Below are 26,400 nucleotides of genomic sequence, written 5' to 3' on the forward strand. Positions count from 1 at the left end.
GGGGACCTTTAGGATGGAAATAGACATTCACATAATTAAATAGTAAAGCTTATGATGTTTAATGTAAGGAAACTACCCTATTTGCCAGTTTGCAAATCAGCTTATTCTTCCTCTTGTGGCCTTCCTTTTTGGAAGGTGTTCTGGGACCCATATGGTGGGCTTAATAATGTCTCTTCACTATTTATTTGTTGGTTTGTGAAATTTAATTCTAACTTGCCTAAGTTGAAAGAATGTACCTAGAAAGTCACATTCAAGATTCTCTGTGCATTCTAGGGTTCATATGGCCATAACAGCTGGGAACTCCATGAACGGTCCTGTAGCTCCACATGGAGTACTGAATGATGGCTGTGTTCCAAATGCTGTGCCAAGTGCTGCCACATGGACACAGCCTCATCTTCAAGAATTTTAGAATACTCTGGAAAGAATGGGGATAGATGCAACACGTGTGCACAAAGCAGGGAGAAACCATTTCTGAGGAGAAGGAGCAAGAGACATTGCCTGGAGTGGTGAGGCAACTTGTTGTCCATCCATGTTGACCTTAATGGGAGCTTGGTAAAAATTTGTATATTTTCCTATTTTAGTCCCAGTTCTCTTGCAAGAAAGGTATTTAAAGGAGTCTTTTTCCAGAAGCCTGTTTGGAGACACAAGGCTGGCAGCTGGCATGATAATGAACCCATTTCAATAGAATAAATCTCATTACTATTAATATTAAGCAACTGCAGAATGATTCATGAAGCCCTTTTCAAAATTCCAAAACTGCTTAATCAAAAGGAGGGAGAGGAGAAAGAATAAATAGAAATCATGTCAGGAGTTGATTATCACTGGCTTTCTTTAAGTCAGAGCTGCCTCTGCTCAAGCTGACTTACACTGAGGTGTGGGGCACTGATTTATTTTACCAACTCAGACTTTGCATTGGGGGTGATACAGAAAAATCCAAGAGAAAACCCTTAATGCCCAGGGCACTGATTGATTTTTCCAGGTCACACAACTGCCTGAAGATTTTTAATTCTGTGTTTAGGGTTTTTAGCACATGGATTTTTTTTTTTTTAATCTCCCTCTCTTTTCCTTGAATTTCACGTTTTCCTGCCTGTTATTTCTTGAAAGTAACTCTCCTTTTTTCTCTTGTTATAAGGAATGATTTTCAGGTTAGAACTTGATTAAATGGCTAAGATTCAATATAGATTTCAAATTGAAGTCTACATCATTACAGAGCAGTCCCTCAGATGAAACTGACAAACAGGAACTTGCAAAAGGAAGGAAGGAGAATCACCACTTTAGGAAGAAACAATGCCTAAAGCATGCCTGTGGGCAACTGTGCTAGTACTTCCAGATAAATTACTTCCAGGAATAAGGGTAGATTGTCTTTCCTACCTGTTATGCTTTTGTTTTTTCCATCACTGCTTTGACTGTGTTCCTTGTAGGGGTATCTAGAAAGCTAAAAGTCCATCTTTCAAGGGCCCACCCTGAGATTTAAAGGATTCTATTGGCGTCCTGGAGATTGCAGTAACAGTTCCTATGGATTCCACCCACATCTATACAAAGCATAGGGTTAAAATCATACTGATATCTCCTTCTGGTCTAATCCCAAATGTAACTAGCCTTGAATTTAAGGCTGACTTCTCAGAAAAGTCAACCAAATTCTTTTGTCTCTTTTCAGTTAACTTCGTTCCTCTATGGGATTTGTACCCTTTTAAGAGGTGAGTCCTGCTGTTCCTTGCTTCCTTTTTCCATAAACATTACCTCAGGACATAACAGCTTAAGTGAGAAGAATTTATTATCTTCATAGACTCAGTGGGAGCCAGGTGCAGTGTCACTTGGGGGTCTTCACAATGGTGTGACTCAAGTGTCTGCAAGGGCTGCTGGTCTATGGAGGCTCACTTGGGCATGATCCATGTCCAGGTTGTCTCTTGTGGTGGTTGGCAGGATGGGTAGGTGCTATATGTGGGCCACATGTGCTCTCTGGCAGCTGGCTTTCCACAGAGGAAGGTAGAGGATAGGAGAGACCACCCAAGAAATCATAGTCTTTTTGTTACTTTCCTTTTCAATTCATTTTCTTTACTTTTACTGTATTCTATTTGTTTGAAACAAGTTGTCAGGTCCAGCCCATGCTAAGGCAAGGGGCTGGCACAAAGGGAGTGAGAATCATCCTGGGCTGTCTCAGAGCTGCCTTCAATGCCTGCTGGGAAGTTTGTATAACCATGTACTCCTGGGGAGGAGCTCTCTCAGAGCAAAGACTAGAGCTACAGCATCTCGTGTTTGTTGGTCTTCTCTTTTAGTTCATCTTTTTGGGAACCAAAACACTTTCCACATCACCTCTACAAAAGGGGAGTTCATGTTAAGGTATTCTTAGCCCAGCACTTCCACTGAACGTCTTTGGCCATCTGCTTGGTTCTCTCTCTCCCTTGACTGAATACTCATGGCTGTATCTTCACCTCCTCGTGTGGCACATGACTCTTTAAAGCCACCCTTGGCATGTCTGTTCTCTCCACATCAGCTACGTGGGCTTTCTTCACAAACCTCACAAACCCCTGTGTTCAACCCTGAACTGAGTATGAGCCAAGTATTTCAACTCAGTCATATTCAGAGAAGCTCAGACATTCAAACCAGACCCCACACAGTTTTCGGCCATAATTATTAAAAGATTTTGTCTCCTATAGCACCTGGGAAGAGTGTCTGCCTTTGCCTCCCTGAGAATGATCTATTTCGTCCCCATCCTTCCTCCGGCCACTCTCAAAGCATTCTTTCCCTCCACATGCCTGCGGTTTCCTGAGTTCTGCTGCTACTGATTCTGCTCACAAATCCTTCTGTGCAGGAGCTTTTCTTTCGAATCCTCCCTCATCTTCTCAATTCTTCATCCTGAAAGGATAAAGGAGCTATTTTGACAAAAGCAGAATGTACTGCACAGAAAAAAGAAATTAAGAGGTCAATAGAGATACAAAATAGAGTGAGCAAAGGGAGAGCTTGGGGTGGAGGGAAGGGTGGCTACACACAAGCTGATACACATCTTGTTGTGTTGCTTTTCACTTCTTCAGGAGCTTGTAAATGGAGAGCTATCTCTAGTGAGGTGACCAGCCATATCTGACTTCTCTTCCCTTTCTTTAAGGGACATCATGCATACAGTCAGCTTTGGCTGCAGATATTGGGTCACAGTATACACAATGACATAGTGTAGTCATCGATCCAACAGAGCCTGGGGTGAGGCAATTCTCTTTAGAATTAAGCATGGTTAGGGAAGGCACTGAAGTCAAGGCAGGTTCATTCCTAACAAATACCCAATAAATAAACCACACATGGAATCCAGCAGGACCCCACCTCAGCACGCTTATCTAAATGATGTGACCATGCATAAGGGCAGATTACCAGTAGGACGATGCCTATGCTTAGGAGGCATGGTGACCCAACCCCTTGATCACCGTGGTGAGCATGAAGGAAAGGGTCTCCAAGCTGTACTGATACAGGACCAGAAGAATGCAGCCTCTGCCAAGCTTTCATACGCATCTGACAGCATTAATCCCAGACAACTACTACTGTAAAAATCACCTTAAGCCACATTCATATTTATGGATGCTTACGATGCACAAAACAATTTAATATATATTAATTCATTGGATCAATGTGGTAGTACAATGGGTATATATATCTTATTCATGAAAACACCTGAAGGTCATAAAAGTTTGGTTAGTACTTCAGGTATTAAAAGTTAAGTTACAAACCCAGATACAATATGAAGTTGACGAAGTGAAACCACAACAAAACATGCCCATCTCTAAATTATAGTCATGTTTGATATACTGCCCTGACTCTTTGATGTCCCAACTGTACTGTTGGGACATCAAAATGAGTGCTTCTTAAGGGACTTTAATCCAACAGAGGAAAAGTATAAATCCAAATTAAAATTAATTTCTACTCTTTCAAACTGAATAGCTGTTTAATAACTTTTTTCTGCACAAATTCTCTGCAGTTATAAGAATTTGGAGAAAGAACTGACAGGGTGTGGGGGTGAGCAGCCTGGCTCTGCTGTCCCTAGATGTGCAACTTGGAACCATGGCCTTTGTCTGCTCTCTCACTTCTTTACATAATGAGAACAGACACATCTTGGATGGTGTGTGTCTTTGAAGAGGTATGTGGCAGACACAAGGCAAAGAGTAGCACTTAGCACATGGCATCTACTTTTTTCTTACCACTAAGTAATTTCAGTGTTGTCTCTAACAGGAGACAGCTGGGGAAGCTATGAGGCTTGGTCAACAGAGGAGCAAAATCTGGGAGGAAGAGCACATCTGACCATTTACCTTCGTGATGCTGCATGTTCATACATTCCCAAGCAGCTGAGATGAGCTGAGATGGACAAAGCTCCTATCTTTCTATATTTCCTCATATGACACTGAAAAGCATTCTTTCTGTGACCAATACAAAAGTGACATGAGCTTTGCATTTTAAAGTGGTTGACCTTCTAGGAACATATAAGCCCTATGTTTATAGCTTAGAGACTGGACCCTTTTATGACTTTTTTAAAGGGCAGTTTATTCATGAATTTTCTTCCTATACAGAATTCATATGGAACATTCTAGAATATTTAACTGTAAATGTTGTGTATTTGTGTGAGAAATTATAATTATTTCCATGGTAGGAAGCTGAGAATAGGGAGACAGGACTCCTGAATATCAAATCTACAGCCCACTGGATACCATTGGGTGAAGGCTATGATAAGGATATTATTCTTTTATTTAACTTCCATAGTTTTCATCCTTTTCATTTCTATTCCTGCCCTCCCTCCATTACCCACACATGCCTATCTTAACTGAAGAAAGAAGTCCATGTAGACAATCTTCAGGTAGCGTTTTTTTTAATCCCCTAAAGATAGACCTTATGTCAGGAAATTAAAGTGTCATCTCCACTTTCTAGCTAATAATACAAACACAGGACAAATAGAGTTTTCCAGCCTGAAACATCTTTTCAATCAGTAAAACTTGCAGAGGGAGGCACAGTGGCAAAGGGGGAATTCCCGAGCAGAAGCCAGATGGGCCTTGTGCAATACAAGAAGCATCTAGAAGAACTTGTGTCTTTCCAGAACCCTAATCACTGTGAGGGAGAAGTGATGGTTATGCAGGTGGCAACCATCAGGACTCTATTATCAGGATCAGCTCACAAAAAGTAAAAGAAGAATTTTATATCTTCCAGGAAAGAAAAGAAAGGCTCATTTCCCCCTCACAAATCCTAGAAGCTCTTCTTTCTTGAGTGTAATTATATGAGAACAAAGACAACACAATACTAAGGGAAATGCCTCCATAAAAGCAAGTTGAGAGGTTGGGTGTAGCAGAGTGGTTGAGTCTTTGTCTAGCATGTGCAGGGCCTTCAGTTTGATCCCCAGCAACCTCAATTTTTTTTTTTGACATGATGCCTCAATAGCAGAAAAACCTGTGTCTCAGCAAGCTCTGCTTTGCTTTCAGGAGAAGTTAACCAGTGGTGTCAAGTTCCCTTCAACTGATCCATTCAAAACCCCTACACAGCCAGCTGACACAGGTGTCTGGGGCGTGGGGGGATCATGACATTCTCACCCAAGTCATCCATGTATGGCTCACTTTGCATGAAGATTTCTAGATACACTTAACAGTATATCTACACACAAGACCCTATGTGGCAGTCCTCTTTTTTTGAAATACCTTAACTACAAAATGTGGAAATAATTAAACAAGCTATCTCTACTAGCTTTGTGAGTTAGCATCCTTGATATTTAGAAATACATCATTGAATTTCCTCTTCAAAAGGAAGAAAGACCACTATGCTAATTATACATTACTACTTGTTCTGAGTTTCAGGAGTGGGTAATGTAGCTGTATTTTCATATGCACAACACACTTAATAATGATTGACATTTCTTGTGGCTGCCACTATCAGGACAGCATTGACAAATCTTGCTGCAGTCTGGTGGGATAAAACTTTTAAAGCTTTGCTGAATACCCTTCCAGGTTGGCAGCAATGTGAACAAGGTGACAGCCCAACTCTTCCGATGGGATGTTTTCATCATTGTTTCAACACCATGCTCTCCATACCCTACAGAATTTTCAAAGGGGCAGGAGAGCAAAACTGTGTTTGTCTATTAGGAAGTTTCAAGCTGCCAGGCATCTGCTGAGCTGCAGTGTAAGAGTGAGGACAACCAGACACCTAGAGACGAAGAGCTGGCTCCCCAGGTGAAGGGTAGGCTGAGCTGTGATTGTCACAGTGTCATCTGAGGTGAGGAGTAGGCATCGCTCTTCTGGTGGGTGTACCAGGTGACATACAGAAACTGTGATGCTTGCTGAGGATTTGGAACAGAACTTACATTAGCACTATGTGGTGGTTAGGTTTTCGTAGTTTCTGATACAATTTCACCAAAACACCCAAAGTAGCTGAGGAGATGAAATATTTGTCCCAAAGGTGATGGAGGCAGGGAATATGAAATTACTCTTCCTAAACACGACGTATCTTTGGAGTTGTAAAAAGCTGTTTGTACTTTACAACGTAACCCAAAGTACATTTGTGTTTATTTCAAAATGCTCTGTTTAGACTCTTGGTGGAAGAAGCAGACACTGACTTGAACAGTTTATGTAGAAAAGGCAGCTATTTTAAGGATTCTCATAGAATCCAAGAAGAGCTAAGGCAAAGAAGCAGCCTTTTGTGCAGGTGGCATTGGAGAGCCCCAAGGTGAGGTGACTCTCTCCATCTCTCAAGACTCTTGTGCTTCCTCCCTGCTGCCTTCTGCACATCAGCTTACACAGTGAAGACGGTTCAGCAGGAAACCCTCCACTCTTGGGTCTCCCCAGTCCTTCATTTCCAACCTTCAATAGCAAATACCTACAGCCTGTTAGCTTCTGGTAGGAATGGTTATGCCCATTGGTCCAGATGACTTCCTCTGAAGCCAGGAATGCAGTGACTTTGGCCACTTCATCTGTATGGTGGCTTATCCGGGGACTGTGGAAACTTGAACTATGCAGGAAAGTTGTACCCAGAGTAGATGGTGTATAAAGTCATGTTCCAAGTTACTTTCCACTATGAAAAACAGGAAACAAAAACTTTCACTATTTTTCTCCAGTACATCAATGTGCAGCATGAAAGTAGTTTTAAAGTATAACTTAAGGATAAATTCTAGGTTCTCTCAGGGCCTGAAAAATGTAATTCTCTCCTAAAAAAAACCAAATGATTTTATTACACAAAGAAAAATAATATTTACAAACCAGGTACCTTGGATTTTAGTGGTGTTCTCTTTGAGTTCAGGTCATAAGTATCCAGGTTCAGCAGCATACAAAAGAATAGGATTTTTCTACTTGAGTGATGTTTATTTTATCCAAAAATTAATGACATTGTTATTGTAGTGAAATACATATTACATAAAGTGTACTCTTTTAGTAATTTAAGTGTATAATCCAATGACATAATTACATTCACAATTCTGTCCACTACCCCCACTGAAACTTTCTGTCACTCCCAACAGAGACACTGTAGCCATTAAGCCCTATCTGCCATTCCTCTGTCCCCTGAGCTCTCACTAAGCTGTGATCTATGACTTAGCCTGGTCTAAATGTCTCATAGAAGTAGAATCATACAATATCTGTTCTTTGTGTTTAGCTTATTTCATCTAGATAATGATTTCAAGGCTCACCCATGTTGTAGGATATATCAGAACTTCAGACCATTTTAGGGTGAATAACCCAAATGTATATGGGTTATATATCAACTCTTGTTGATCCATATCATCAGTGGACATTTCCGCGTGTTACCTTTTAACTATTGTGAGTAGCTCTGAACATTGAGGCGCAAATATCTTTTCAAGGCTCTGTTTTCAGTTCTACTGGGAACACATTCAGGACTAGAATTTTGGGGTCATGTGGTTAGTTCTGTTTTTCACTTCTTGTTGAATTACCAAGCTGTTTTCCATAGTGGCTGTGGATTTTACATTCCCACCAGCATGTATGGAGGTTTCAATATTTTCACATTCTCATACTGATTTTCCAGTCTCAGAAATTATAGCCATCCTGGAGGTATGAAATAGAACCTCATTGTGGTTTTGATTTGTATTTCATTAATGGCTAATATTAAGCATTTTTCATGTGCTTTTAGGCTGTGTATATATATTCCTTAAAAAATGTCTACCAAGTCATTTGCCTAGTTTTAAAAAGTGGGTTGTTTGGCTTTTTGTAGTTAAGTTATAGGAATTCTTTACATATTCTTTATATTAAATCCTTATCAAATACATATTACCAAATTCTTATCAAATACATGCCAGGAGAGGTGGCACATGCCTGTAATCCCAGACACTCAGGAGGTACAGACAGGAGGATTATGGTCCTGGACCAGCTGAAGCTAAAGCTCAAGACCCTATTTATACTTTTTATAAAAAGGAAAAGGGCTGGGGGTTCAGCTGAAGTGACAGATCACTTGCCTAGCAAACATGAAGCCCTTAGTTAAATTCTCAGTACAGCAAAAAAAAAATGCATAATAAAATATTTCTCCTATTCTATAAGTTGACTTTTCCCTTTCTTAATAATCTCCTTGGTGACACAAAACTTTTTAAATTTTAATCAGGTTCTATTTACCTGTGTTTTGTTTTTAATACTGTTGCTGATGCTTTTGTCATATTTAAGAATCTATTGCTAAATTCCAGGACATGAAGAGCTCCCCCATGGTTTTTCTAAGTGCTTTATGAGTTTGGAGCTTGTGTTTAGCCTTCTGACACATTTGGCATTAGTTTTGGCTTGTGTTTCAAGGTAAGGGTCCAACCTCACGTGTTTGCATGTAGAAACCCAGTTTTCTAGCACTGCTTGTTGACGACAAGGGCTTGGTGCCCTTGTTGAAAAGCAATTGCCCATAGGTGTGTAGATTTATTTCTGGGTTCTTTATTCTGTTTCATGCTACTATTTATGTTTCTACAACAATTATTTGATTACTGTGACTTTATAGTATGTTTTGGAAACAATAAATATAAGTCCTTCAACACTGTTCTTTTCAAGATTTTTCTGTTTTGGATTATTTTCAGTCACATGTGAATTTGACAACCACTTTCCTATTTCTGAAAACTAGTTGTTGGAATTTTGATTAGAATCTCATTGAATCTTTAGATCACAAGAGAAGAACTGACCAGATCAACAGCATTCGCTCTTTCAATCCATAAACATGGTTTGCCCATTTATTTAGGTTTTCCCTAATACTTCATAGCTTTCACCACTCAAGTTTTTTTTCTTTAATTAAATTTATTTTTGTGTATTTTATTTATTTGGACTCAGGTACAAATAAAATTAAATGCTGTTGTAAAAAACACAACTGATTTTTGTGTGTTGATTTGATGTTCTACAACTTCTCTGAGTTTGTTTACAGCTCTATTTTGTGTGTGTGAATTTACTTGGGATGTTCTACATATGGGATTTTGTCACCTGTATATAGATAGTTTTACTTCCTCCTTTCCACTTTGTTATGAATTCTAGTTCTTTTTGTGCCTAGCTTCTTTGTGCTCCTTAAATATATGGTTCCTCTGCTTTATGGCCACATCAATTCTGAAGAAAAAATTTCCAAGAATACCACTGATGATGTCTTGCATGTGACAAGTTATTTCTCTCTTGTTGCTTTCAAGATTCTCACTTTGGCATCAGCTTTAGACAGCTTGATTACAATGTGTCCTGGTGAGGATCGCTTCGAGTTTATCCTATTTGGGGTTCATTGAGCTTCCTAGAAGTGGAGAATTGTGTATTTCATCAAATTTGAGCAGTTTCTGGATATTGTTCTTCTGGTATACTTTCTACCCATTTATTTCTAATTTTTTTTTCTGGGACATATTGATATGTTTGAGGTATCTCATGGATCCTTGAGGCTCTGCTCACTCTTTATTCTTTTTCTTTCTATTTTAGGCTCAATAATTTCAATTGTTTGACCTGCAAGTTAACTGCCTCCTTTTTCCTGTTCAAATAAGCTATTGACCTCTCCAGTGAATGCTTAATTTCCAATATTGTACATTCAGTACCAAAATTTTTGTTTCCTTCCTGTCGCCTCTTCTCCCTTTTTATTGACATTCTCATCTTCCTCTCATTATTTTTCTAATTTTTTAAAGTTCTTTGTCCAACATTTCCCTCAAGTCTTTAAGCGTATTAAGTGAGTTCTTTGGGGCCGTTGACTACTAAAGCCAGTGGCTGAGCTTCATCTGGGGTGGGTTTTGTCAATTTACTTTGATTTTCCAACAGAAAGTGCTTTCCTGTTCCTTCGTGTTCCTTTCTGATTGGTGAAATCTGGACACTTGAGAATTATATTGTAGTAACTCTGGAAATCAGGCTTTTCCTCTTCTCTTGGGTTTGCTCCTTTGTGATAGTCGAAAGCTATTTAATTTGCTTTATGACTTTTCCAAAATATTTTTTGGAAAGACTGCATTCCTACTTTGTGGTAATTGAAGTCTTTGTTCCTTTAGTGTTATTCACCTAATATTGGGTTATATTATGCACAACATTAACTAAAATTTTGGCAGATATTTCTTTGAATGCCAGGAGTTTAAAAAACATCCAAACACATCTGGCCACCTTTGCAGACTGGCTGTGTGCCAAGGTACTCCTCACAGTCCTCCAGCAGTACTGCAACCAGCATTGTGCTGGGTGTGGAGATCAGTCAGGGGGAGAGGTTAGGTTCTTCCTGGGTCTTTCATGAGAAGTTGTGTGGTTTTGGGTGTGCACTTTGCCTTCTAGATGCCCCCACACACTGATGCTTTTGAATTCCTCATTCATCAAGGAATACCTCCCTATCTTTTCCTCTGAGGCCTCAGATGGTCTGTTTCAACTCTGGTATCTTGCCCTGGGTCACTGTGAGTGGTCAGGTAGCCTTGTCAGGTTGTCAAGGGTGGCCCACTACCTTTCCAAGCGAATGGATTTCATGTGAGGTGGAGCAGAGATGAGCTTGAGGCCAGCATTACTCATCCCAACAGCACCAAACACATTCAAGCAATGCAAAACCAGGCTGGCCCTTCTTCTTCCGGAGTCAGGGCCAGGGACGGCACTAGGAACATCCCTGCCATCTTTGATATGCTATGGATTTGGGGAGGGAATGGAAGGAAGGAAGAATTCTGCAAAGCTTTGCATTGCTTTTTCCTGACTTAGCATTCTCCTGGTTGCTATAAGACTGTAACTGGGCTCTGACGTTATTGGCTTTGACAGTTTCTGCCTGTTTTTTGATGTTTCTGTGAAGGGGTAGCAACTTGAAACTGCTACTGTGCCAATTTGCTGGTGTTGTTTCAGAAATAATTTACTTTTTCTTTTCTTTTTTCAAAAAAAGGTGTTTGTTTTACTTTTGTAGCAGGAGTTGATAAACTCTAGCCAGTATACGGCATGAGACCTGCTGTCATGTGCTAATAATATTTTTGTTGTGCTGGGTGGGTATACATTGTGGCATTTACAAAGTCTAAAAAAGTTTTATTGGAATAGCCATGTGTATTTATTTACATGTTATCTATAGCTTTTTTCATGCTATAATGAAGTTGAACCATTTTTATCAGTGGCCCCATGGACTGCAAAATCTACTATTTACTCTCTGAACCTTCCCAGAAAATGTTTCAAGGTCCTATTGTAAAGTGAAAGCTGTTCTGCAGGACCCCCATTGTGCACTTAAATAAATTGTTTTCCATTTAATATGTATTTAAATATGTTGAAACAAAGCTGAAAGTAAGCTCTTCATGCTTTTAGCATTCATGAATGTAGGAACTAAAACAAATTTTTAAAAGGAAACAAAAACCTCAAAAAAATCAAAGTCATTCAAGTTAACAACCTTGATTTAATGTGAGGATCTGATGAGATGAAATTGGTGATGCTGACTCTAAGTAGAGAAATTATTTACCCCTCGTTTTAGTTCTTGATGACTTGGTTTGTTTTATTTTTGATTGTGAAAATGATTCCTTTGAATCACTATTATTACCATTTTCATTTTCCCCTTTTAACAATGAGCTTGCTAAATGAGCTTGCAGAGATCCTTGACTTTGAAAGCCTAATCATCCCAATCATGCATCTTGTCTTGGCGAGGGTCCCTGATGTGCCATGTGACAGATTCCTTGAAAGGCCTTCATGTAAGCAGTATTCTTGGAGAAACTGAGAAGAAAATGAGGGAAGCAGGATGGGGAAAGGAAAGAAGCCAGGAAAAAAGAGCTGCTCTTCCTGTAAGTTCTGGCCATAGCTTGATCCTGAGTGAGTCTGGCTCTGTAAGGATTACCTCAGAGTTTGTCCGGAGACGAGGACTGGGGAGCCAGGCCTTCTTTCTCATGAGACCCTTAGACATGAGTGCCTGGGTATGACTGTTATGTTTCCTGGTATTTCTGTTTCTGGCAGATGTAGACAGAGTGGCTACCAGAGCCCAAGAGCAAACCCATAAGAAAGATGCATTGTCAGTTCTGAATGACAGAGTATCCAAAACCAAGGGAAAGGGTGCACCAAGAAGTTGAGAGGAATCTCAGGGGACCTGGGTGGAACACTGTGTCTTCTATATATCTTTAAGTAGAACACTAGGAAAGAAGGTACACAGTGGAAACTATTTATTGTCTATTTATTCTGATTGCAAGTAAATATAAACAGAACAATATGTCGGTCCATAACGTGAATACAATTACTGATTGCTGAGGTTCACATTTTCAGTAGCTTCGGGTGTCTAAACTTCAGCAAACTGGGGAAAAGTTTCATTCTCTCACCCTCTACTCAAAGGGCTACACATTTTTCACTTGCACAGTGTGCTGTTAAGCCATTTGGTTTTTCCTTTGAGATGATGCATTATTTACTTCAGTCCATCTCTCCTCCTTTTCTTAGCCCTCAGCTAACACATGTCTCTGACACATTTTGTGATTCCCATGCTGTCAAATCAACATTTTGAGTCATTACATAATTTAAGAAATAAGGTATAACTATAGGAAAGTGTCTTTCAGTAGAGAATTATCCCATTATCTCTATTGTCTTCATATCTGGTAAAGCACATCAATGAGTTTAGTGGCAGATGAAGGATGATTGTGTCATCTTGACCTTGCAACATGACAACTCCAGGGCAGACGACATGCTCTTCAACATGTAAAAAATTAAACAGTGTCATTCTTGGTGATCACTTTGGTCAAGCACATTTGTAGAAACATATTAGGACTGAAATTTCACAGCAATACATTTTCTAAAATATTGTCACCAAATAAATAAAATATTATCCTGAACTCATGGACTTGTGACAACATGGTATTAGTCCCATAGGGTCTAGGGATAGGGTCTGGAATACCAAATGACTTTAGGTTTGTAAGTACATGGCTTTGCACTTGTTTGTGGATTGCTTCCTGTATACTTGGTCTCCCAGTCAGGATATGGTTATCAAGAACTTTGTCTTTTCTTCTCTAGAATCCTCATCAATCACATGGGCTGTGATTTCACACAGCAGATGCTTAATAAGTAGGGGTTTTATTGGTGACAGGGTTTAATAAATTTTAATGTCATAGCTAGGATGAATTTAGATGAGATACAAACCTAAAAGCTTTGAAGATCTTTCAGCAGGACATCATGGGCTGTGGCATCAGGACATCTGGGGCTGAGTCCACAAGCTATTCCCTTTTAGTTGTGTTAAAATGCACAATTTTAACTCCCTCAGTGGTGAAATTAATTAATACATATGGAGAGTTCAGTTTCAGTTCTGAAAGAGAAAAAGTTTGCAAGCAGTCAATTTCTGTCCTTAGAACCAGAATAAGGTAGACAGACTGAAAAATCAACAGAGAAATAACAAATTGCAACCTGGAAATGTGGAGTGACAAGTGCATTTGGATAGTCTCCATGACCATCCAGAACACTTGGTTGCTATCTTTGACCAACTTTTGGAGGTTGGGTGTGGACTACTCAGAAGGAACTTTTGATGACAACAGGCAATTCTGAAACCTTATCGAAGCTGGGGGAAGAAATTCCACCCCACTCCAGCCAGGCATATCAATGTGGAGCAAAAACATAGCTAATGGGGTGAATGGCTTGCAAAAAATAGGTTGGAAATGTTGTAGCCAGAAACAGAAGGGAGAGCTATGCCTCTGGAGAAGTGACAAGCACAGGTAAAGGCCACGTTCCTAGGACCACTATACTCCCCTCTGCCTCACTCTACCCCAACCAGCCTGCAGTACTGTTAGGGTGGATTTATCTGGAAAGAGGCAAAAACAGAAGCAGCAGAAAGGAAACTGCAAGGCTAAAAGAGGATCCCAAAATGAGGACATTGGAAGGATTTGAAGTCCTGCTACCTATAGTTTCACAAACATTAAACATTGAGCAATGCCTTCCAGCTTAACATCAATATTCTTATTAAGAGCTTGTTTAGCTTAGTTTCTAGCACCTGATAAAATGTGTCTGTGTTTCAGTTAAAAAATTACAAGGCATACCAAAGACAAGATTTGATGGGCACGAAGAGACAAAGCAAGCATCAGAACCAGACCAAGATGTGACATAAGTACCAGTTGGGTTCGTCAAAGAAACAGAACCACTAGCACAATGAGACATCAATACCCACCTACTCCAATGGCCACAATGCAGCTGAAGGCAATGATTCCTGAGGAGGCAGAACTGCAGGAAGCCTCATCCATTGCTGGTGGGTGGGAAATAGCACAGCCTTGTTGGAAGGCAAGCTGGCCACTTCTTATAAAGTAAAACTTCATCTTTTGGTATCATCTCAGCAGTTATGCTCCTAAGTATTTCACCCAACTGATATAAAATTATGTTTTCAATGGTCACAGCAGTATTCATAAGCACTCCAAAGTGGAAACAAATGTGATAGTTTGAATGCGTTCCTGAGTGTGTCTGAGAACCCATTGTTGCTGATGTGATAGAATTAAGAGATGTGATGTAGAGGTGAAGAGACATAGAGGTGAAGAGGCATGGGGCATCCTAATGAATGACAGTAAGCCCTTTATAAAACATGCTTCAAAATGAAGCTTTTGGCTGTCTTGCCCTTCTGTCTTCCACCATGTGAAGACACGATGTTCCTCTCCTTGGTAGAATGCACCGACCAAGTACTGTGCTTGAACCAACTGAATACAGCAGTGCCTTGAGCTCAGACTTTCTAGTCTCCATAATTGTGAGAAATAACTTTCTATTCTTTATAAATTATCCAGTCTCAGGTATTTGGTTATAGCAGCACAAACATACTAAGATAAAGCCTTTTAACAGTTGAATGAAAAGCATTCTATAGGGTATCCATATACTGAAATACTAGTCACCAATAGAAAAGGACTGAACTACCAGGATTGTAAAGACATGGACGGGTCATAAGCACATTTTGTAAAATGAAAGAAACCAGTCCGGAAAGGCTAGAAGATATATGTTTCTCTTTACATGACATTCTGTAAAAGACATAACTAAACAGATACAAATCAGATTAGTAGTTGCCAGGGGCTTAAAGAAATCAATAGGTTGAATAGATACACCATATGGGATATTTTTAGGCAGTAAAGTTACTTTTATGATAGTGCAGTGGTGGATTCACAAAAATATACACTTGTCAAAACTCACAGACTTTATAACCAAAAGAGCAAACCTCAATGCACGCAGATTTAAAGATAATTCCCCAATGGAATGCAGACTGTGCTAAAAGAGTGTAAGCATATTATACAGTGTGCCTTACCCTCTCTGAATGAGATGGAGGAGACTTGCCGAAACACCCTGGAGTTTAATGAAGATGGCGAGTCTAAAAACCAAGGGTCTGTACACACGCACTGGTGATGGGGTCTCTCATTGAGGTATGAGACGCAATCCTGAAGCCACTCTACAAGTAAACTGAATGGAACAAATGCTAGAGAGGTGAAGGACGGTGAAAGCTACATTTCCTCAGTGTCAGGGAAATGACAGATAAGGTACTGGCACCAGCCCATGTTTAGTTTCATGCACGTGAATAGAAATGCACAGCGTGAGTACAGACGCGTGCTTGCATGTATACGTACATTTCTTTCCATGCTCTTAGAAGGCTAAAAGCAAAGGCACCTCAGTTAGAGCAGCATTCGTAGCACCCACATCCTGGTTCCTAACTTTCTCCAGTGACAGGAATTGGAGCTCTTGAAAAATAACAGGTGCTAACATTGAGTAGGAGACATGCAAGATGAGATGAGCCTGCAGCACCTGTGTCCAAAAGTAAAGAAACGCTCACACACACAATGATGGGAATACTTCGGGCACACGAAGCCAACTGAAAGAGTTCTCCATGGCAAGCTGAACAACAAATAATCAGCCTTAGTATTGTATTATAACTTAGTATTCATGTGAGTATAAAATAAATATTTATAAGTCTGTATGTTACAAATTATTGAATAAATACATGGGGGAGAACATACTAATCTGACATATAAAATTCAAAGTAATTTAATACTGACTTCCTTTAAGGGGTTCAGAGGGGGAGAAAAAGTAACTTCACAGTGGACAAGCATGGCTTTGAAATCAGGCTTGGCATCAGTGCTGAAAAGTCATGAGAACTGCGCTTCACATCTGTTGTCACCCCCTAAGACACACAACCCTGGTCAAATCATAAGAAAACCCTCAGCTATTTCAACATTAAAAGGAAAGTCTCCAAAGTACCTAGCCAGTGCTCCTCAGGAGTGTCAAGGATGTGAAGTGCACTGCAAGTCAGAGAAGCTGCCAGTGGAGGAGGAATGAGGGAGCGTGAGGACCAAATGTGATCCTGGCTGGGCTCCTGGGATGCAAAACAAGAGTAGGTAAAATGAGGGAGAGTTCAATAGATTGTTCACTCAGTATATCTTCTCAATATTGCTTTATTATCTCTGACAGAAGCACCACAGCAACATAAAATGTTAACTATTGATGACGTAGGGGATAAAGTATGTAGGAACTCTAGGCTTGCCTTGCATTTTTTCTCATAAATCTAAAAACATTCTAAGTTTATTATGAATAATACACAACTCATGAGATAGGATTAATTTTAAAATATAGATATATGTGAAAAATACACAGTCAGAGATTTGCAAATAATGAACAGTTACAGTTGAGATGGGGAAGCCAATATAGGACATCTTTTTCTTAATTTTTTGAGTTCAAAACTATTTGCAAAAGTAGGTGTCTAAATTACCAAGTATCTGAGCAAATAGTGATCAAAATGTTAGCTTTATTACAAATAGAGCCCAGACTGGAATATGTGGACTTGGGTACGATCACAATGGGCTTGCTAATATTTTACACCAGAACTAACATGGCCCGTATGTGATGATCCCTTGTGTCTTGGTAGAAATCATTCAGGAATGAAATTCCTCTGTAGGAAGATACCTAAAAGAGAAAGTCCACTGAGGCTGTGTGTCACACACCTAATCCTTCCTCAGAGCTATTGACTGAATGTGCCCCACACCTTGAGAAGAGATGAGAATACAGAAAGATCAAGAAAGCTACACTGGCTAACGTCTGTCAAAGACACTCAAAGAGCCAGGGAATGAGTGCTTCTGCCTTACAGCTGCATCTAACACCCCAGGGAAAACTGGTTAGAACCCACAGCAGACATGCCTGGCATTCCTAGCTCCTCACTATGGGTCTTGCTTATGGCTCACATGGCTGTTCAATGCCACAATGACCCCTGAAGGCAAAGGCTCTTCTGCCTCCTCTCTCTCCCTCAGATCAGTTGGCAAATCATCTGAAGTCCCTGTGATTATTGTAATTCTTTCACACTGACTGTGTACAAAGACCTGATCAAGCTGCTGGGAAGTCATCGAAAACACACTGTGCTCCAGTCTCTGTCTGGCTAGGTAAAGAGGTTGTTTATGGCTCCTCTGCTCAGCCCATGGGGAGGCTGGGGGAGGAAAAGAAAAAGCCACACAAAGGAAAATAGGAAAATGTGATTCTACCTACCATTACTAAAGTTAAGAATTATCTAATAACTAATTCGAAGCCATTTTTTTCTTCAGAAGAATATTTTAAGGAAATTCCTTTTCTGCTCTGAAAACCTGGAGATCATTCTTTAATTAAATTATTTTTCTACTTAAATATACTAGAAAATGATAAAAATGTTTTAATTATCTTTATGAAGAAACTTCCTGAGCTCTGAATTTACTTCTGCTTATAAAGAAAACTATAATCTTAAACACCTGTAATGTGGTTAGGAAAAAAAATTCAGATGATAATTCTGGAAGAAGAGTTCAAAGACCAATCCTTGGTAAACTCTACTTATATAAATAGCAGGTTTATGCTTCATGCTACTACACAAAACCTGTAAATATATATTAATATCTACAAAATACTATGCACATAGGACTTTTTGTTTAGTAGCTTAACATTAAGCAATTTTTGACTCATAGTAAGAAAATTCTGGACTACTCTTCACTAACTTTCCTTAATGTTAACATTTGGTACAAAGGTGGTGGGTTGACGAAAACTGTGAAATTTGCATAGTACAGTAGGATGAGATGAACCACGGACCTTACTCAGATGTCTCCGCTTTTCTCACGAATATCGTCACTACAGGCCCCTAACTCGTGATGCTCAGCTCTCTTCCTCCCTTCCTCAGTGTGGCATCATTCCATGCCATCTTACTTTTGCTGTCTCCTGGCTCCTGTCCATCCTCTGGCATGCCACCTGGATAGGCTGGCTGTTTGCCAGTCTTGGCCTAGAGATTTTCCTGCAGAACTAGAATATGAGCAGGGAAGGTTCTGAACTGATTGTCAGGAGAAATGAGGGAGAGAACGCAGCCCTGGCTTCAAAGCCACCCACAGAAAGAAGAGCTGGGGAAGAAGGAGGGAGGAAGAGCCAAAGAAATGTTTGCGGGGGTGCGAGTTTGGCTATTGATTTTTCCTGTTCTATATGGGGTGAGAAAGAGAGAGAGGGAAAGGGAGAGGGAGAGAGACAAAGAGTATTAAACATGTAAGTGCTTGATACTCTATTTCCCTTTTTAATTTCTGGATGCTTAGACTCGGCTTTCTGGAAAAAAAAATTCTATCGAGAGTGGAACATGTAGGCTTCTCCCTTGCAAAAATGAGTTATTTGTGTATGCACAGATGTTAGCAGTGTATTAAATTATTATAAATAGACTGGGATGCCCAGTAATTTTTACATGTTAACATAAAATTTTCCTTTAGTAAAGTCTCTGAACTCTGTAAAAATATAATGCTAATGAAAAATTCAGAACCACTGGATTTTTTTTACCATGTTTCAAATGAAGTAATATGGTATCCATATAGGTTCCTAAACATATGGTTAAACATGCATATATTAATGCACAGGAAAAAAATCACAAGGACAGGTGTGGTGCTCATACCTGTTACATCAGCTACTCAGGAGGATCACAGTACAAGGCCAGCTGAGTAAAAAGTTAGATACCCTCAACTCAACAAATTAGATGGGTATCATTGTTCACTCTATAATCCCTGCTAAACAGGAGGCCATAGACAGGAAGATTTTGGTTCAAGGTTATCCCTGGGCAAAAATTGGAGAGCCTATCTGAAAAATAATTAAAAACAAAAAGACCTGGGGTATGGCTCAACTGAGAGAGTGGCTGCTTTGCAAACTTAGCCTAAGTTCAAACCACAGCACCACAAAAAAAAAAAAAAAAAAGAAGGAAAGAAAAATCACAAAGCAAAATTGGTGAGCAGTGTGACTGACTGTTGAACAGTACTTGTAAACTTCTGCTTTTGTATCTTTGGCTCACATCCCAACTTTATACATAGAAGAAGCTATTTTAAAATTAAATTCCTATAAAGTTGGTGATATAACTTAGCACTAGATATCTATCAAAGTTTTGTAAAGCAGAACCAATATTCATGGACCCTTTGAGTTATACAGTAAAACAGTAATTTTTTTCATAGATAATTACAGCATATGATTATTAGTTTTCAATATTTAAAAGCAATGCATAATTGCAGAACTACAGAGACTCAGAACCACCTGGAGAGGAGATGGAAGAAGAGCAAGGAAGCCCTGCCTTCTGAGCAGAAAACAGAAGTGGGACATGGCTCCAGTGCTAAATGATACCATTTTAGTGGAATGGGAAAGGATAATACAGGGTAGCAGTGCTCCTTAATGTGGTTCACAAAAAGACATGACAAATTGTTAAATTTAAGAAGAATAACAAACTTTGTACAGTCTACTGCTGTAATTACTCTGGAACCTATTTTAAGAGTCAGGAGAGTTCATAGTGCTAGGAACTTGACTCTGGACGCAGACAGCCCAGGTTCACATTCCAACTCTAGCCAGCTATGGAACCTAGGCAAGTACACCCCTTTGGAGCATCTAGAAAATAGAAGTGATAGAATACCTATGTCATTGGGTTTGTTATCATGACTAAATGAACTAGCGCCCATGAAATGCTTAGTACAGTGTGTAGCAAGTTAAGTGATATTGAGATCTGTTCATTTTAGTCCAGCAAAGTTACAAGGTATAGTGAGAAATAAGTCACACACACACACAAGAACATACCAGTATCCTGCTCTCCAAGTAAATGTTTTCAACTCCCCTGCAGGATTAAAAGTTGTTTTAGCTGGTTGAAAGAATGAGATACACACTTGTATGTACTTGTTAAGAGTTAGTGCCTAAATCACACCATTTTCAGATTCTCAGCAGAACACATCATTTCTGTATGAGGGGCAGATTACTCCAAACCAAGAGGACCCATGATAGCATAGATTGTAAGGCAGTGTTGAGGCTTGTATGGCAGAACGGGGACTGGATTAGTGTTTTAGGAAGAGTAATTCATTTCTAGCAACAAATTTTTGTGATTACCAAATTCTGTTGTGTTTTCCTTATAGTTATACCATGGTGGTCTCCTGGGCAGCACACTCTGGCTCTCTGGTACTCTGCAGCCTCCCTCCTGCAGCTCTGGTGACTTTCATCACAGGCTGGTTTTTCCAGAAGGCTGTCTAGGCCACTTCCATGCAAGAAGGGAACTCCTGGGTGTCCCTAGAGTATGTCTTGTGGCCATTTATAGATTCCAGGTCAATGGGTCACCGCCAGTGTGACCTGAGGCAGCCAAATGTATATGTCCTTTGAATGTTTCAGTCTCTGTCTGAACTTCATAAATGAGTAAATTCTTGCTGGAGAAGTAAGCAGGAAACCAGAGGTTCACAGATTGACTGGAAGGTATTTTACATTCTTGCTTTTTGCATTCACCTCCCCAGCTAAAATACAAGGAAAGAGATCCTGCCTATGATATATAAATGAGCTTTCTGGGAATGAAATATACTTATTTTTTAAAATTTATCTAAATAAAAAACCACTCATGTCTCTATAAAGTGAAAGTTGAAATTTTTTTTTATTGTTTTATTACTCATATGTGCATACAAGGCTTGGGTCATTTCTCCCCCCTGCCCCCACCCCCTCCCTTACCACCCACTCCACCCCCTCCCTCTTTCCCCCACCCCCTCAATACCCAGCAGAAACTATTTTGCCCTTCTCTAATTTTGTTGAAGAGAGAGTATAAGCAATAATAGGAAGGAACAAGTGTTTTTGCTGGTTGAGATAAGGATAGCTATACAAGGAGTTGACTCTTAATAGGTGTAATATTTTTAAAAATGCATTTCGTTTAAAATAAAATTTGAATCTAAAATGCTGTTAGGTAATTTTAATACGTTATTTAAAATACATTCTCTCACTACACTTTGAGAGATACCTGATTTCTGCCCCACAACATGTTTGATTCTTCAAACTGAAGAGCTTATAAGTAGAGGGAAGAATAGCAAAGTACTCATGTAGAGAGTAGCACATGCAAACAGTCAATAAACCAGCATCGCTTTCTTAGAAGTAAAATCCTTCACCATGTGATATAAAGGGGAATAAAACTAAATTTCTTTTTCTTTTCCTTTTTAGTTATTGTTAATTTGTGGTACTGGGAATTGAATTTAGGTTCTGTACTTATTAGGGAAGTGCTCTACCACTTAGCCACACCTCCAACTCTTTTGATTTTCATTTGTTTTTCATATGTTCTCAAGTTAACTTTTACCTGGCTGATCTAAAACTTGATCCTCCTACCTCTGCCTCCTGAGTAGCTGTGATTACAGGCACATACCACTGCACCAACTCAAATTCTTCTTTAAATACTTCAGAGAATGCTTCTCTCTCTTATTCATCTTAAGTCTTTGAACTCTGTCGCCACTAAACATTAAAAGGACCCAATCAGAAATCAAAGTTCTTCACCTTAAATACAACTCATGTAGAATTATGTAGTTTGTTCCACTTATTCTAACCAAACATACAAGCAGAATGTAGCAGGGACCATTTGTTGGTAAATTTTCATTTCTCCCAATGGAATCTTAATTTGTATTTGAACCTCAGTGATACTGTAGTCATCATCAAAAGTATTTTATTCACATCAGTTGGTCTTAGTTCCATGACTGGTCTGGCATGTTAATAGGAATGTCTTGAATCAAGGTGACAGGGCCCAAAGACTCCAGGCCAAATGCTGCAAGTCTTTCTTCTAGCTTGCAACACACAATGCTCACACCGTTGGTTCTCCAAGGTTTAACTTTGGCATCCTGCCTTGCAACCAGGGGACCCTCAAAATTGCTTACCTTCTCATGAACTTTCAGAGTGACCACTACAGGTGGAAAAGGGTTTTCTGTTTCAAAGTCTTCTGTGGTTTCTGGAGAATTTGTAAGTCCTCTGAGTATTCCCACTACCCTCTAGGCCTTCACTGGTTTGCACTATGGGGAGATCCAAATATCGAGGTGGTGCAGTCCATCCAGCTCTGTGAAGTGGCATACACCCACCTTGTTGTCTTCAGTGATATCTGGCTTTTCAGGACATTCTCCAGCAGGGCATCACACAGATGAAACCACTGTACTTAATAATCTCATCTCCAGCTCACATTTTATGACTTCGAACTCCTCTTTGAGAGAAGGCCTTTGTACTCCAGTATTACCTTACTCCTCAACTTTTACTTCTTCCTCACAAATGTAGTTAGGCACACTTTCTTGTTGTTTAGACTTTGGTCCCCTTTGTTTATTGCTTCTGATCACATTTTTTTTGATGGGACTGGGGTTTGAACTTAGGGCTTCGTGCTTGCAAAGAAGATACTCTACTACTTGTTCTACACCGCCAGTTTACTTCTTATTCATCTGATCTTCAACAGGCTTTTGTGTTGTGGAAATGGGTCTTCTGTTAAACAGGGGGCAGTGGTGTAACATGGTCACAGTGAGAGTGTAGGGGCCATAGAGCAATGTCACTTTTTGTTAATGTCCTTGGAATTTCAATCCAATTCATGTTTCAAAGTGTCTGACATTTTTGTGCCTTGGATTCTTTGTGAGCTTTGCCCATACGTACAGGGGTAGCATTTTCATCTTGAATGATTTTCTCCTCATTTCCACTGTCCAGATTTCACTAAGCTATTGGATGTCTGAGAAGTGTTTCTGTGGCTAGGTTACACTAAAGATGAAGGAGCTACCACTATCATAGAATTATTTCTTGGTACTCTGTTACATTTTTGTCTTCCCAATCACATGACGGAGTTTCAAGTAAGATACATTTCAATTTCTCAGTGAAAGTTCTGGGGATTCTAAAGTATGGTGCCTTATCTATTCCACTTGTGGGATGGCCTTGTGGTGGCTAGAATCACAACATAGGAACATTTGCAATAGTGGCCCATGCATTAAATGTCCTTCCACTTTGAAGGTACAAATTTACTGAACCATAAAGGGCTCTTCGACCCACTGTTCTGAAAACTTGCACTCATTCCTTTTAGTGTCTCTGGTTCAATATTGTTTTTACTCATGAGCAGCATCTACTCCTTCCCCTCCTGTTTGTTTGCTCAGTGCTCACTCATCTTTCATTAGGAACAGCTTCTTGTTGCCTGAAACAATGGTGCTTTTTGCCTTGTTTCAGAAGTTTTGCTTAAATTGGCTATGTTAGTACCTTACCTCCTCTGTGTCCTAGCAATCTGTTCTTTACAGCTCTGCTCAAAATTACATCTTTCTAAAACATGTTTGATTATTACAACACCATTTAACAGCAGAAAACAGTTCATAAGTATGCTCTGGGAAGAATCCTAAGCTGCCTGGAGGAGCAGAGGTTGAATTTATATTCCTCAAATTCTTAGATTGCCAACTGAGAGCTGAGAGCCCACGAGCCCTCACTGTCGGTGTAGGTGGCTGCTGATAATTAGAACAGCTCCAACAATCAGTGCGGTCACCTGTTCTTGGCAGTCAATGTCATCTACCATTTCCGATTTGTTATTTATGTCATTGTGCCCCCGTCTCTGGTGATGCAGCCACCTACAAGTTCTAAGCCAAAGCGTTTGGCTTATCAGCTGAGAAGGCTCAGGAGAAGCTGCTAGAACTCCTTTAGTTTTTTCTGCTGCTTTCATCATCTTCAATGCAATATTAGCGAACAGTGTTGTGTTATTATCAGAGACTGTCCTAAGGGATCATGGTTGCCTCCGTCTCGTTCTAATCTCACCGGTGTCCAAATTCAATGCTCTGTTAGACCTCTAACTGATATGAGAATCAGGTAAGTTCTTTCAAAGGCAGCTTTTTGGTGCCTGCAGTGGAGTGGTCAGAGCTCTTAGTGGTCATTGTTTCCACAATGGCAGCAGCAGTTTCATCCTCAGTTAGGAGGTGAAATAGTCATGAAGTCACTGTGGTCATTGGTTGTGTTGGAGCTGCCTTGCCAGGCAGTCCTCAGAGCCAGGCTTACATCCAGAGGTTTTTCTGTGGTCTCTTAGCCTATTTTAATTGGTATGACAAGAATGACCCCATTTGTACATCAGTTGTCACAGTTGTCTCTCAGTGCCAGGCTCAGATTAAACACTGAATTCTCTTCTTTTCCTGCCCCTCTCCTTAGGACCCCCTGCTTCAGCAGAGCTACAATTGCCCCCTGCCAAAAACAAGTAGAGGCTCTTGAAGTTGGCTCTCCTGATTCTAGGCTGGGCTGACGCGGGGGAAGCAGAGCCCTGCTGAGGGAAGAAAGAGAGTGATGAGGTGTCCACAAGGCAGTTCTGATCACCACCTCTGGCATTCAGGCTTGGATGATTGAAGATGCAACATATGTAAATCACCCTCCAGGGGCAGACTCACAAGAAATTCAAATTACCTGAAAATTTCTACAGCAACAGCAGCTGTTACTTGACTTCAAAGTGACTCAAGGTGCAGACAAATGTCCCAAAGTTCCTTACCCATTCTATTAATCAAATTATCCAAATTTACTCTAATGCCTTCTACTCTCTTGATAACTGTTACATTCAAAATTTACTAAATTGCCCAGTCTTCTTTCTAACCTTCTTAAGTTGAAGATCCTTTTGATAATCTAATAAAAACTATAACTCTCTTACTATAAACATGTGCATACATATACACAAAATTGATGTATCATTTTTTATTTATTAACAGAGCCTCTAAAACCAACTTTTGGATCCTTATTTCCGTGGATCCTGAGTTAACAAGCTTAGTGTGGAACTCGTCATACATTCAGCCAGAGCTACAATGCACAGATGGCTTGACACCAGATACTGGAGATGGAGATACTCAGTGCCCAAAGGATCTTTCAGTCTCTTTATCCCTACAGTGTACAGCACCAAAGGATGCTGGATGAATGTGTGGACTATGAAAAATAAAAGGCAAGTCTTCTCTAGAACAAGGATCCATAAAGAAGACATTTGATATACATGACCCTTCATGAGAGTCCCAATTGTATTGCAAGGTATCACCAGAAAAATGTCAAGGATCCCAGGGTAGGTGGTGTGTGCATGAGTAGATTCCAATGCACCAATGGCCTTGACAAGTAGCCCAAGTCCGTGGAGAGGGACGCTCTCAAGAACAAAATTGTTTTTTAGAATGCACTTAGCTACATATTTGTACTGGTATCTGAACAAAGTGAGCAAAATACTGTTTCCATAGCATATTGAAGACTGAAATAAGATAATGCCTTCTCAATCTGTTGTCCAATTATATTCCATGATAACTGAAGCTAAAGGCATATAATGGGTAGTCTCAATCCAGGTTGTTTCACGTAGGTCTTCTTCTATCTCTTGAGTCTCTGTCTTTCATTTCTGTGTGTGTATGTATATCTGTATGTATGTATCCACCTATAAACTTTCAAGTAAGTTTTTTATTGAGGGATAATGCATACAGAAAATCACAAACACATACTCAGTAAATTTCTATAAGATGAAAACACTCACTTGGAGGAAAGGGAAGAACAGGTTCTGCTTGGAAGCGAGTGGAGGGGAGAGGGAGGGGGCTGGGGGCACGGGGGAGAAATGGCCTAAACAATGTACGCACATGCGAATAAATGAATAAAATATATATATGTATATATATATATACATATATATATTCTAGAAAAAAAGAGATGAAAATGCTCATTTAAGCTAACTCAAATAAAAATATAGACTATAACCAGCACATCAGAAGTCATTCTTGTTCTTAACTCCATTTTCCACACAAAGGTCAAGTTGGCCCATTTTTGTGCAAGGATGGGTATATCGTGGAGCCTCTTCTGT

General features: G+C 39.8%; 1 pseudogene; it reads right to left on the reverse strand.

The window, feature by feature from the left end:
• Positions 1–21,682: 21,682 nt before the first annotated feature.
• Positions 21,683–24,123, reverse strand: LOC109676830 (dynein axonemal intermediate chain 7-like; annotated as a pseudogene).
• Positions 24,124–26,400: the final 2,277 nt, after the last annotated feature.

This window comes from Castor canadensis, chromosome 12 (assembly GCF_047511655.1).
Source record: "Castor canadensis chromosome 12, mCasCan1.hap1v2, whole genome shotgun sequence".
NCBI lineage: Eukaryota > Metazoa > Chordata > Mammalia > Rodentia > Castoridae > Castor > Castor canadensis.